Raw genomic sequence first — 15,617 nt, 5'->3', positions numbered from 1 at the left:
CCTTCCTTCCTTCCTGCCTTCCTTCCTTCCTGCTTTCCTTCCTCCTCTCCTCTCCTCTCTTCTCCTTTCTTTCTCTTTTTCTTTTTTTTTCCTTTCTTGATAGCATGGTATATTTGAATATAAATACTTTTGGCTTATAATTCCAGATATATTAATAGGCTGCTGACCCTAAAGACTGATTTTAACTTTCTGGTTGCCTGTATAGAATCTGGACAAGATGTATTTTATATATTTAATTTTCATTCTTATTAATCTGGAGTGGTAGATCAAGCAAATACTATTTTCATGATTGTGGACCAAACTATTGTACTTTAGGTTAAGCTTGGAATTATGAAAGTAGGTGGCATAGTATCAGATTCCATATTTTTTTTAGTGTTGTACAAATGTTAATTTATCAGCATACACATGCTCAACATAATTTACATGTGCTAAGAAAGGTAATGGAAATACTTGAGGTGATGCTATGATCTCTGCTCCTTTCATCTCATTATGTAGTTTTGAGAAGCAAAAAAGAAAGGTCTTAGTAATGTACAAATCAGAAATACTATATATGTAGAGTCAAATCAAAAGGGAATGATAATACTGAGTATTTCGATAAGCTAGCATCTTTGTTTGGATTGCTTATATGAAGATATGATGTATGCATGGTAGTTTGCTGGGGACCTGAGCCCACGGTTCAAGAGTTAGACAGCAGGGATGAATGAGTCCACTATGGACCAGGGGAATTTTATTCCTTTGGGACCCCTGAGAGCATAAAGGAACCTCCCAAAATTTCTGCCTGAAGCATGTTCAGCAAGAGGTTTATCCACTGGCTTTTCTCCTTGATTGTGGATTGCTCCCTGGGCTCCTAATGGCCCCACATTCTGGGCTCTGCTGGCACTACATGAGTCAGAAGGCAGAAAGATACTCAGTTGTCACAGGAGGTAGACACTATAAAGTCCAGGGGAACCATGCTGGCACAGAATGGTCTGTCTATGCAACTATGACTGAAATCAGAGGTGAGCAAAGGGGGCATGGTGCAGGGATCCAAAGGCATCTTTTATCATTCCTTTTATTTTACTCTAAATCATAAAGTAAATCACATTTTGCTCCTGATGAACTATCCCCAAGAAGAAAATGTTTTGTGTTTTAAAGGCATTAAAGGATCATATCCAAGTGTCATGGAACCAGAGTGAACTCTGTTTCAAAACTAACTTCTTCATCAATACATTTCAGAGTGAGAAGTACATCTTGGTTCACCTGTACATTTGAGATATTAAATAATAATATTTGATGTATGACCAAAATGTTGGAATAATTAGAGATAATGTAACAATATTTCATTATACTTATTCACTGTATATTGTTTTATCCGCAAGAAAGCATCTATGGATACAAAAACATATAATTATTATCTTTCCTATTTAGAAACAACCAGTTAGCAGTGTCATTATTTGTGTGAAATGTGTGACTTAAATTTGCTTGTCAGAGCATAATTTGATATGGTCAGCCAGCAAAATAGATTTATCACATTTAAGTGAATTAGGGTTTTTTGTCAGTTTTCTGACATAAAGACTTTTAACAGATTAAAATTAAGTCAGATAAAGGTTTTGGTTGTGTTGTGATCCAGAAGATCATATGTTCAGAGGAGGAATGTAATTGGTGAACTCTGTAAGGAGCAGCTATCAAAACAAATAACATTTAAATATTAAAGAATGTTCATTAGCATGCAAATACCTACTGAAAGAAATGAAAATGGCCAGGGGAAGGAGAAAGAACAGCAGAAAGAGTCAGGGCAGGGAAACCAGAAAAGTAGTGGCAGTTGGGGAGACAGAATCAAACTATGGGATGAAGAGAATCACTGACAGTGGAGAGTATCTCTTAGAACAAACCACAAATCCTGAGCACAGAATACAAACTGAGTGAACAGTCCCAGTTAATCTGAGGTATGACAGATTCCTGAATGATCAAAGAAAGAGTAAATAAATTGTATCTTCTCACCTGGACAATGCAGTTGCCTCTGTGGTCTCATTCACCTTTAAAGTCTTGAGAAATAAAAGTTCCGATCATGTTTGATCTTTGCTCAGAAAATATATACTGATTTACCAATTTATCATTGTCCAAACTTCTGAACAAACATTTAAAATCTGCCACTCTGTTTTCAGACTTATTCTTATTCCCTGACTTGACTCACCAGTGGTCTGGACCACTGTCTAGTAAAGCAAATTCTGTGATCTGTATCAAGTCTTCCAAGTGATTTTGATGCATTTTGGTTCTCAAATATAGATTGGTCTGGGATGAGGCATTTCTAACAAGTTCCTGGGTAATGCTGCTGGTGGTGGTACAGAGACCTTGCTTTGAGAAGCTCTGTGTAAAACGAATGATCCAGGCTGTTACTACAAGTTCTATGTTGCAATTTGAGTGAAAGACTGATTGCAATAAAAGAGCTCACTTGCCAACATCACCATTGTGGAAAGTGTACTAGGTTAAGGATAAGGTTTGAGTCTTCTGGTCAAATATCATCTTAATATCATAAAATCCCCAATAGTAAGCTTTTTGATGCATTTTATGTCCCCTGCTGTGTTATAGACTTTGTAGATCCATAAATATTTGTTGGATGGATGGATGGATGGATGGATGGATGGATGGATGGATGGATGGATGGAAGGAAGGGACGGGGGAGGAAGAAAAGGAGGGAAGACAGGTGGACAGGTTTGGCAACCAAGGGTTGGTTTCAGCAGGAAACTTGACTCCTTACATAAAAACTGCTTTGCATATGCCATTGAAGAAAGACTAATTTCCTTCACATAAAAACCTCCTTATTGTTTAATAAGGCCATACTCAATGTATAAGACATTTTATTAGATGGAATAACTGTAATTCAGAGCCTGAGCATCTGATTAGCAAGAGTATTGTACTCTTTAATAAGTAAAGTCTTTCACAAGGGAATTTCTGCTATTTGGTACAATGGGGGAAATGTCATTTATATCAAGACAGATCGTACATTTTACTTTATAAAAGAGCCACTGGGTATGTGAAACCAGGAAATCATATCTATTTAATAAATTCCTTTGCAAATGTCTCTTCCTTGAGTTTAAATTTTGCAGCTGCAGCATAATTGGAATGTTTATTCACATTTAGGACAATTGTACTTTCTGTTTTTTTGCTTTCCTGCATTCAAATGTGTTCACATATCAATGTTGCACATTTTCTTTCTGCATCTTTTATTTGCATACATCATCCCATGATTGGCTTGGTAAATTTATCCTACTTTTCTTGCTAAAATAACTGTTCCTGCTGTCTGTTTTCTGCCTACTCTTTGATTTATTCCAGAAATTGGGCTCAATGCCTACTTTTAGAGCTCAGTGTGAAATCTATTCTGTATGTTTTTAAACCAAGTTCCCACATATTTTTTCTGTTATGTGTTCTATGGAGGCATCAACTTCAAAATTCACCCCTGGAAAAGCTTATTACATTTATGTATTGGCATAAATAATGGATGATAAAATCTTAAAAATTCATTATTAAAAATTTATTTCATAATTTACTTTAACAGTAGAAAATTTTAAATTTTATGTCACATTATAGTATCTTTAATGTTAAGCTTAAAAGAAAAATTCTAGTTCCAATTTTATTACTTTTATGTATGTCCTTAGCTGAGTCCTTAGGCCTCACTTACTTCTATTATAAATAAAAGAATTTGGGATAAATGTTTCCACAGATTCATTTTAGTGCCTTAACTTGCAATCTCAGGATGCATATTATATAAAATACTACTTAATATCAGGCACGAAAGTATGTGTGTGTAAAACCATCAACGAATGGCATGTATTTGACAATAGAGTTGGAAGAGAAGTTTTGAATACAAAAGATCTAGTTTAAAACCTAACTCTCACTATTCATAGTGTGAGCTTGGAGAATTTACTGAACCGCTCTATGTATCTTCATTTGTAAAGTAAGGGTGGGGACAGGGTTATAGTTACCTACAAGGTTGCTTTAAGGACTAGAGATAATCTAAAATAGATCTCGCATTTATATGTTTATATGCTGAACATATTTAGTTCTAAAGACTTGTACATTCCTCTAAGCTGGCCAGAAACCAAACCACAATTTTAGAGGTTAATGGAGATTATATTTTTCTTCACCAATATAATTCTACAAGACTAAGAAATTTTTATTTGACACTCTAAAAGATGAACAGTTTAGAAAATGCATCTTAATTTAGTCATCTGAAACATGTAAGACTAATGGGAACATTTAACATAATTTTTTCATCTAGACAGGCTATTTGTTTCTCTTTATTACCAATGATTACACAGAGCAAGCAAGTCCCTTTTCTTCGAGAGTGAATCGTGCAGTGTGAAAGCATAAAGTTTGCAAAGTACATTCTGTCTTCTGTCTTGTTTTCTAGATGTAGTTTGGGCAGAAATTAAAATGAAGATTCTTCAAAACAGGTTTAGCCTGAATAAATGTTCATATACTCTTTGTGTATGAATCTAGTAAGTTCAAAGGTATTTCTTTCTTGTCCTCTAAAAAATTATTTTTATAGCCAATTTGCCTAATGTAGCCTTATATTCAGAGGCAAGAAATCAAATTGTGGTAAATAGATGATTCATTTACTACAGGATTCCTGCAAATATTGAATTTTTTCTGTTCTTTTTATGCGTTTTTGAGGTTAAATTGTCACTTTGATATTGGTTAACCCCAGTACCTTCTCAGCAGAAATTCAGAGCTAGCCTGCTTAACAGAAGTAGATCAATAAAGGGTGGGGGAATATTTCATCAATTTTAGCAGAGGATTTAATCCTATTGGGTTTTTTTATTTCAATATTTTATAAATCCTCTGAAATTTAATGTTTTTTGAGGTAAAGCTTACTACTCCTCAATACTTTTTATGTCAAAAATAATTTAGGAGCTAAGAACTAGTGGGACTGTTTGAGTGTGTTGATTATTTCAGACATCTGTAAGATAACTAAAATCTAATTGCAAATAATATGTATATTTGTCATGGCTCCGAGACATATCACCGTCAAGATGAAAATCAGACTGACGAGGTTGTTTCCAGCCCTACACACACACACACACACACACACACACACACACACACACACACACACACACAATGTGTGGCGGTGGTGGTGATAGTGGTGATATTGTTTACTTAGACAATCCAGTCTCTCACAGTAGCATACTTATTTCTACATAGACCAATTAGTACTAAAATTGGCATTTTTTATGAAGTGACCTATTAAGTACTCTCTGAAAGAAACGAATATTTTTGTTGTATGATAAAATAACTTCTTTATAAATGGCGTAATAGTGTTTATTACAACTTACATTTTTTGAGTATTTCTTGACATTGTTAAAATACTCAAGGACAACATTTATTAGGTAATAAGAAAATGCAGCTTGACGAGAATTGTAAGGGAAAAAGAAAAGGAGGAAAGGCATGTTGGCTGAGTTTATTTTGTGATTTCAGTATTCCCATCATATGCTAGAAATTCTCAGCTAATCTACCTTATTTATATACAAGCTAAGTTTAGGGAAAAGATGATACCATTTTAAACAACCAGCATTAATGCTGGGATTCTTTACCATCTCAATATAATCTGGAAATTATAAATGAAAATGGTACGTATTTGACAAAATTATTGTAACGATACACAGTGCCTATGTCTCTGGCATTTCAAAGATTTGAGGCCCTCGTTGGTATTTATTTATGATTGCAAACATAATAGCAACATGTATTAAATATTTAGGAATGTGCCAGTGTAGGAGAGGTATAATTTTATGTTTACCCTCTTAAAGTCTTTGGCTGCTCAGATTAACAGGTGAAAAGCGCACAGATTTATTTAATATGTTGTCTTGTACCTGCTGTTTTTCAAGTCCCTTTGGCTCAAAATAATCCTTATACTAAAGTGACATATTTGGGAGTGGCATCTTCTGCTTCCCTTCATCAGCCATTGTTTTAAGCACTTTACCTAAGTTACCTCACTTCATCCTTACTATAATCTGTGAGAAAATTTTATACAACTACTGGGAGAAATCGTCAACTCTACCATCATAGTAACAGATTCCAAAATACTTTTCTCAGTTATAGAGGAAGCTCACAAAAAATTCATTGAAGATACAGAGGATATGAACAACACACTAACAAGCTTCATTCAGTGGTCATGTGTAGACTTCTTCAATAATTGGAGAATACCAGTGTATGTACAATGTTTTTAAATGATTTACTAAGCCATAAATCAATTCTGAAATGTACTCTCCATTTCACAGATGAAGAATCTGGAGTATGGAAAAGAAAGCTGAATAACTTTTCAAAGAACATGGAGCTAGTATGTGGCAGAGCAGGGCACAAACCCAGATAGTCTGCCACTCTACTACAACATTGTCGGTCCATATTGGTTGTCTTACAGGTGGAAAGCAAAGAGCTGGTCTTAAAGATATAATTTAAACTTATATATCAGAAGAAAGGGCTAGAGATTAAATCTGATTTATTAGATTATATTTTGACACAAAGATGTTGCCAATTTGAGATTAACCCATTGCAGTGTTATGCAACCTATGAAGCTAGACTTAGAAGAAAACAATTTAAACCATAAATTAAAAGTAGGTCTAAATAATTGCTAAGTGTTTAAATAGCAAGAGAAAAGCAAGAATGACATAGTTTGAGCTATAACCTTAACTTAATTTCCTTTAATAACTCAGACCTGAATTATTAATCATATTTAGGATCCATGTATTAAATAAGACACCCACTGGTGTTTCATGGTCACATCAAACTCATCATTTCCAAAACTGAACTCATAAATGCCCCCTTCCATCTGCTCCTTCCTCCTCTGCTGTTCTCTGTCTCCATCTATGTCACCAATACCCACACACCCCATTACTTAAATTAGAAACCTGGGAATCATCTATGGAATCTCTTTGCCCCCCAACTTTGCTAAATTTGAATGAATTTATTGAATGAAGTTTCATTAATGCCCAACTAGTTCAATGATTACAGTCAGAGAGGGTATGGAGATCAGATATTATGTTCTTCTAATGTTTTCAGTGTTTTGGTTCCTGGCCACACTATTCAATTTCCATGTACATTTGTTGTTGTTATTGCTTGAATTTTGTTTGTAGTGGTGGTACTGGTGTTGAGTGTAATATATATTCATGGAAGATGCACTGTAGAACACCTGAGATATTTTCTCTTCTCCATGAAGATATTGTGTATGTTGATAAATACAGTGTTTTGCCTTTGGCAAATACACATGCTCTCAGCATTATTGCCCTCTTTAATTATGTTCCCTGAGAGGGGAAAAAAAAAAAAAAAGATTTTCTGGCAAGGCAGCTTTCCTAATTAAAGACTTCCTGGATCTTAAGTAATAAGGAACTCAAATGTTTCTAACTGAAACTTATAGTGGGGCTTAATTGGGCATATATTTTAATCTCCTTTGAGGATCAAAATGCTAAATGTTACACATATGAAAGTATTTCATGAGGAACACAAGGAAGGTTTCACACATTTGATCCATTTTTATTTAAGGGAAGTAACTGGTAAAGAACATATGCATTCGTATTAAAAGCTTGAATAATTTATCTCTTCTTTGACTTTTAAATTACTGCTTCTTTCTTGATATTTTCATTATCATTATCATTATGTTTAACTCAAACCTATTTCTAGATATGGAAAAATGTACATAGTTAGAATATGGAGAAAGGTGCCTTGGACAGATAAGCTGGGGGCCTGAGTTCATCTAAATTCAAAATACTATTTTAACATTTAGATGAACCTTGACCCCTAGCCTCCCACCCCAGGAAGAGAGTTATCAGAAAAATTATGGATTGAGTTCCAGGGAAGGCCTTTCATTTAGGGGCAGGAGAGGAAGGAGGAATTAGCTGGGAAGTTCAAAGAAAACCAGAACTGGACAGTATAAGCATTTAAAAAATAGATTTTATTCAGGACTATTGCAATAGGGAAAATGTGACCTCAATATACAACTGGTTTCAATTCCAAATAGCCAAGGAGTAGGATGGGGGTCAGTGGGTGGAAACATCAAGAGTAAGAGGGGAACATCAAGAGTAAGAGGGGATTCTAGTTAAACAAACCTGACAGTATCTTGCTGAAGGCAGATCAGAATGATCAGATACGGACTGGTGGGGGATGAAGACCTTAATCAGATATCAAGAGCGATCAGTTGTGGAAGGTGGGTGGTTGTCTCTAAAGTGACTTAGTAAGAGTCTTGCTGCAAATGGATGATACAAGCTCAAAAAGACAGACACTGAGCCTAAGGTTGAAGCCTAGAGAAGGCTGACTAAAGTTAGTCAGAAAGAACCTTTAAGTAGGTTTCAAAAAGAACCAGGAGAACAGGGATATCTGTTGTAATAAAGGCTAAAAAGAAAGTTCCAGGATTTAGACTAGCAAGTTGAATTAATATGGTCATGTCACAATTCTAAATTTATCAGTTTCTTTCAAATCTAGCATCTATGTTATGTTTGTATAATTATAAGTTGTGAAATTATAAATTCAGTCATCCTAACTTACCTGTCTGTCTCCATTTTTTAAAAATAGGATCACCATTATCTCAGTCAAAATCTCTGGTTCATCTTTGACTTTTCCCTCATCCTCTTCCTTCTTAACCAGCCCCTCACTCAGTCTTGGTTGTTTTTTCCCCCGGTACTTTCAAACCCCTCTTTCTAACATCCTCTAGACCATCCCCCTCGTTCAGGCCCTCACCGCCTCACACCTCAGTTGCTGTGGTAGCACCCTTATCAATGTTTGTACCATAGGCTAACCTCATTCTAGAATTCTATTTTGCAAATTATCCTTAGATTAACCTCCTCAAAATACCATTTCTGATATGTTTTTAATAGTTTGTATTTGCTGAGTCCTTATGTACCAGACACTATGCTAAGTGTGCTATTTCATTAAATTCCTATAACTAATTTTAAGGAGTTATTTCTACACTGAAAATGAGAAAATTGATCTTTAGAGAGTTCGAATAACTTATCAGAGGTCACAGAAACTAAGTAGAAAAGTCCGTCTCCAAAACTTGAGCCCTGAACTGTTGTTGCATAGTATCTTCTGTGGTCATATTAAAAGGACAATGATGACTAGACTCCAGGAGATAGAGTTTACTCCTGGGTAAACTCACCCAATGGACAAAAGTTCATTCAAGATTTTTAAACTGGGGATAGGGACAAATGTGATCAGATGGTAACTGGATTAGCAGGATTAGAATCTGGGGTGGTCTTTGTACCCCCTGTTCTCTTTCCTTTCATGAGCTCGGCCATGAACCCTTGCCTTATAACAAGTATTGTTCTTTTTGCATGAGACAGTATTACTGAATTTCTCTCTCTCACAAATCTTTTTCTAGACAGTCACCTTTCTGAAGAAGTAGTAAATCTCTCCTCCATACCTCAAGAGCCTATATTGTCCTGAGAACCTGTCATGCTGCACGTTGATTCACGTTCAATTTGCACAAAATCTTGTTGAGACAGAGTTATGTGACTTGCTTGTCTAGATTTTATCTGGATTCTCTGTGTGTTACCAGTGTCTGTTGACCTAGTAAATACTCAATAAATATGTAATGAGTACATCAACTACTTTTATCTGCTTATATATTTTGTTTTATTAGAAAGATTTAAAACTCTTAGATAACAGGAATTATCTTTTTCATGCTTTTGTGTCCCCCTTAATACTTAGCAAAGTGTACATGGAAAATAAAAGTACTCGATTTATTTATCTTAATAGTTCTTCATTTTATGTTGTTTTCCTCATTTCATTTTGAATGCAAGATACTTTAGAGTAGGATTTTAAGTGAGTATAGTTTTGCCAGAAATTAGTATAACACCAGTCTCTTTGGAAGGCCATTTCTGCCCTAGAAACAAGATGTTTACATACTAGGTAACTTTTGTACTTTTTTGAATGAAAATAGAGGTGGAGATAATATTATCAACTTTTATTGAAAGTTGACTATGTAACAGGCACTATATCATGTACTTTACAGATAATATATATAATTTTATTCTCAAAATACCCTATGGAGTAGGTATTATTTTTTTGCCCCATTTTACCAATGAGCAAGGAAGGCACAGAAGGTTAATTTCCCCAAGGTTACACATCTAGTAAGTGGCAGAGCTGGAATTTGAACCCAGGCACCATGGTTCTGAGTCTATGTTCATTCACTCAACTAATAAGAATTTTATACCCTAGTATAAATCAGACATGAATTTAGACTCTTATAGGTGATCAGTGAATGTATACTTAATGATTATACTGTATGAGGTCTAGTCAAAAGTATTTACAGACTGATGTATAAAAATTATTTAGTGGTGATTGACTCATTTCAATGAAAAAAAAAATGATTTGTCTAAAGCATCCATTTTTAATTTTCAAATGTTACATGCTGTACCAATGCATCCTCAATTAAAAGAAAGCAATTGCAAAGTGACTAGGAAATAGTCAATTATTGTTCAAGCTGCCAAACTTCAAGAATTAGCATTCTAAAATTTGCAAAAATGTTAAGCTAAAAAAAAGAAGTAATAAAACACTCTTTCAACTGCTTTTGAAATTCTGCCAGATATTAGTAATTGTATTATAATTTAACTTTTGGAATTGTAAAATTTTAGAGTTGGATGGGAACTTCAGGATCATCTGTGCCAACTTTCTACTTAGTGCCAGTGTTCACACACATTTTAAAAATGAGCTTCGACAAATGGTCCTCTAACATTTTTATAGAGTCAATAGTTTTATAGAGTCAACAGTCAATAGAATTTTTTACACTATTACATGTCTTTGTTCCTTTGGCTAGTAAAATATTAGAATACCTAGCCAATCCAATCCAGCAGGGTCTCTTGTCACTCTTTTCTGGGTCTTGTTCATGCCCACATTTTAGGGCTCTGCTTGGTACTTAGGAGTTCTTCTTTAAGATATTATTTTGCATTGACCCCTAATCCTCTAAAGCAAGAATCAGAAAACTTCGTCCCATTGACTAAATCTAGCCCATCTCCTGGTAGTATAAATAAAGGTTTACAAAAGCACAGCCACACATGATCTTTTATGTATTGTCTGTGGCTGCTTTTGTACCAGAAAAGCAGAGCTAGGTAGTTGTAACAGAAACTATATGGTCCACAAAGCCTGAAATATTCTCTGGCCCTTTGAGAAAACACTTAACAATCTCTGCTCTCTTAAGTATTACAGCTTTTTATATGTTTTAAATCTCATTATTTCTCCTTTCATTCATTTTGTAGAATAAAATGATCATGGTAGATTTAACATAAACATGAAGAGCCAACACATGGATTGATTTTCTTCTCATAATTGTTAATAAGTAATTTCTCTCTCTCTCCTTTTCTCCCTTTCTCTCTTTCACACACACACACACACACACACCCCATGCTTTTTCCTAAAGATAATAATCTGGGCACAGTAATGATCTTTATTTCTTTGGAAAGTCTGAATATCAGTGATTGCCCTATACAAATGACATAATCGCATAATATATTTCTGAAAAAGGACAGTAATTATGATCATTTAAAGTCATAATTTATTAATATCATATATGTTGTGACTGATTTTTAATAGAATTGGATGCAAATAAGATTGGCATGAAGATTATTTTCAGTAAATCTTTCTTCATGTAGCCCCTGCTGTCTAACCACCCTTTCTCATGATCCTTCCTACATTTCCCATGCTACTTCCTTATCAAACAAGGTAAATGAATTCTTTGCAGTTTTTGCAAAAAGCCAGCTTCTTGCTACTCTTCTTACTCAAACACTTTTCAGTCTTTTCTCTGCCTCCAATGTCATAGTAGCCTTCCCTGACCACCCTTTAATGCCTACCTCAGCTCTGTTTTTGTGATAGTTATGACACTGACACATCACAATGTGCAGTTCTCTCATTGTTCACCTCTATGTTGTGCGTGTGTGCACATGTGCAGAGGTAGTAACTGCCCTTTCTACTGGAATGTGAACTTCAAGGTCAAGGACTGAATCTGTCTTATTCACTGTTTTTCTAATATCTAAAGAGTAGGTGCTCAATAAATAAATACCAAATAAATGAATCATCTAAAATTATAAATGTCGAAATGGTAAGAAATATTAATGCACATTAAAATATCATTGAGATCTTTACCCAATTTTGTGGATACCACTTATGCATTCATTTACTAATAAATCACATATCATTGAATAATTATTATTCCAGGTACTGTCTGTGTACAATGTCTCTTTTCTTCTTCATTCAAGGTGATGTACATGTATTTTTATCAGTGATGCCTCTGGAATTGAATCATTCAGAAAGTCTGGAAAATAGAAAATAGTGTCCTGTTTATATAACTGAGAAGATTTTTTGTTGTTTTTTATTTAGATTACATGGGACTTTAAAATCAACCTGAAAGACCAACAGGGAGAAAAAAAAACTGTTTGTTTGATGTTCTTGTAATGAAATTGAATGGACTCAATAGTTAAAATCACAGTGTTTGAGAAGGTTTGGATATGGTAGAAAAGCAGTCGATGATTGTGTGATTAAGCTTTTCCAAGAAAATATAATAAGGCATCTGGTTAGCTTGCTCTAAATAGTGTCCAGAATGTCCTATTCAGTTATGTAATAAATAGTTCAGGACATTACTGATTATGTTGTATTATTAATTGTTAGAAATAATAATTTAAGACTTTGAATAATTATTTTATAGATTCTTATATAATAATTTCTTCAAATCTCTGTTTTAGAAAGGAGAAATTATTTGCCTTAGGAATCACAGCTTTTCATGGAATTGCTGCAAACTGAGTCCCATAGTCCTGACACTCCTATGTAAGCCATTGCCAAAGTTGGTTTGACATCAGGTGGAATGTTCAGGTGGGTAGAGCGGTCAGAGGCAATATAAAATAGTCCACTTCCCATATATCTTTCTTGGCCTTCTCATTTGACAGCTGTCTCAGGGAAGTCTACAGCATTTTTTATAGTCATGGAGAACTGTGTGTCTGTGAGAATGCAGACTGGACTGTGAAAATGATGGACCAGTGTACCTGACAACTCTTCATTGAAGGATGAACCATATTTCCTACCCCTTTCTTCATGATTAGTGAGAAGTAGATGAGTTGACCAACATGGCCCAGTACAATATTTATAAACCAAAAGAGAGACAGAATTCTGAGATGTTATTTACCATAAGTAGTACTTTTCCTGTCAGCTGCATGTTTGCCCAACCCATGATATATGTATTAATACTTTAATTTTACGATCACAAGGTCTTTATGGGTTCCTCTTAAACATTCAGAAACTTTAAGAACTCTTCCTTTCTTCATCTCCAAATACCATGGCTAGTTTTTCTTTCTGTGGAACTTATCAAAGGGACATCTTTTTTTCTTGTGCTGCATGCAACGAGTAGTAATTTAGCTGCCATGTTTCTGTAGCCCTTCTATTGTAATTTTATTAATTAGGTTTGGATACCACAATTATGCTGAAGGATAGCCTTAGACTGCAGTTCTGCTCTCCATTCCCTACTCTACCAAGCCAAAAAAGCTTCTGTACACTCTATAATCTCTTTGTTATGAATTTACCCTTAATTTATTCTAGAATGATGAGAACAACCTTTAGATAGAAACTTTGCAAGAATTTTGGAAAAACTACAAGTAAAAAGACTTAATTTCCAATTTTTCCCACCAGTTACCAATTCAGTTGGGTTGTCAGAGTACCATAATCTTCTGTGGTCCAAAATGTCATACTGAAAGTCAAGAGATCTTAGATTTGTTTCTAGCTTAAACATTGATCCTGAATGATCTTACACATATATTTTACCTTCCTTTTAGTAAATGTGTCTGGTCTTGGACCTTTTGTGAATTAACTTGGATTTTTGCTGATATCATGTTCTATTCTCCTACCTCTCTGTGCTAACGTTACCTTTTAAGGATCAGCTTATCTTTGTAAGGACTCAGCCATTTCTGTTGTTTCTATCTGTCATGACTTTCTATTTGCTGGAGACTTTCTTCTCCACTCATTTGACTAGCATAAGGATATTGTAAGTAGTATAATCATATTTTCACATGTGAAATCAGCAATTGCAGGAGATACACAATTGCCTCTAGTGACATAGAATGCTATTATAGAACTTAGTGGTGTCCTTGGGGAAAATATTATGTAGCTTACAAAGGAAGAAAGAGTTCCATTAAAAATAATGTTTACTCAAACTCAAAATGCTTTAAAAACTCAGTCTTGCTGTGGACTATTGTATTCAGTGATTTCTTTTGATGTGAATCTATTTTATAGAGTCTTGAACCATATCAAATGAATTTTCTAGATTTTTTTCCACTGTGATCAGATGATTTAAATTAATTGAAAGCCAATAAATTATATATGCAAACTTTTAAGTAATGTTATTTGCTTTGCCATACTAAGATAGGTATCTTTAAAATCTCCTATTTCAGGTCTTATTTTCGGAGATTTTAATTTACTATTATGTCAGAAAAGAAATTAACAATAAAATGAGATGTTTTTATTAAGTTTACGAGGGCGACATTGGTTAATAACATTGAATAAGTTTCAAGTTTCCAATTCTATAATACATCATCTACATATTGCGTTATATGCTCCACCTAACATCTAGTCTCCGCTGTTACCATGACTTTGACCCCCTTTACCCTTTTCATCCTCCTCCCACCCCTTTCCCTCTGGTAACCAACCACCTTCTGTTGTCTATGTCTATGAGTTTGTTTGTTTGTATTAAAATGGGATTTTAATATCTGTTTTCCTATTTTATAGTAAATATGTGATCCTCACACTTGTACTCAATTATGCTTCAGATAATTTTTTTTCTGAAAAACTATTATCAGTGTGATTGGTTAATGAGTACACTAGTTTGGCAATACTAATTGTGCTCCTTGATATCAATTGATATTTTTTTTTTTAATTTTTTAGGCGAGGCAACCCTTGGTTGACCTCACAGATTGCAAGGACCTTATCAGCTTACAATCTTTTTTTTTTTTTATTTTTTATGCCTACAGTACCCGCTCTTCCTAGGTGGTCTGCCATCCAAGTACTAACCAGGCCCGACCCTGCTTAGCTTCCAAGATCAGATGGGATCGGGCTTGTTCAGAGTGCATGGCCGTAGACATCAATTGACATTTTTTGTTTCATCAATGAATCAACTAAATAAATGTTTCCTCATGTTTCCTTTACTGTCATTCCTCTGATCTGAGCTCTCCCATTTGCTTACTTTTCCTCTGCCCTCTTTTACTCTTCTCTAACCCTCCATTGCTGCAGTAAAATTTTACCCATGATTACATGAAGAGTGTTAAAGTCAACACCGTGATATGGCGGAAAGAAGAGATTAGTTTTTTTTTCTTTTAGACATTTATTGTTTTAAAATGTATTATTTGGTGCTAATCTATTTTCTCAGCTATTAAACCACATCCTACTTTGTGAAGAGTGAATGTAGGTGGGTACGTAGCTTTTGAATTATATTGAAGATGCATGGTAGCCCATGTTGGTGATAAGAATTTTCATCTTGTTTATATATTTGACTCAGATGACTTTTTTCTAGTTTCTCTTCTGAAAGGACATAATTGTTCTTAGAAATTTCAACTGATATTACAGTTCTGGGTCAAATAACTAAGAATACAAAAGTATCATTAGGCAAATCTTTGCCC

General features: G+C 34.5%; 1 protein-coding gene and 1 pseudogene across 16 annotated transcripts in view; one reads left to right on the top strand and one right to left on the bottom strand.

Moving 5' to 3' along the window:
• The window catches only part of DLGAP1 (DLG associated protein 1), an 822,162-nt gene that overhangs the window by 292,401 nt on the left and 514,144 nt on the right, over positions 1-15,617 (top strand). The gene's annotated exons all lie outside the window — the stretch shown is intronic.
• LOC111731427 lies at positions 14,964-15,081 on the bottom strand (annotated as a pseudogene).

This window comes from Pteropus vampyrus, unplaced genomic scaffold (genome assembly GCF_000151845.1).
Source record: "Pteropus vampyrus isolate Shadow unplaced genomic scaffold, Pvam_2.0 Scaffold373, whole genome shotgun sequence".
NCBI classification, from domain to species: Eukaryota; Metazoa; Chordata; class Mammalia; order Chiroptera; family Pteropodidae; genus Pteropus; species Pteropus vampyrus.
This window is presented reverse-complemented; position numbering and strand designations above follow the sequence as displayed.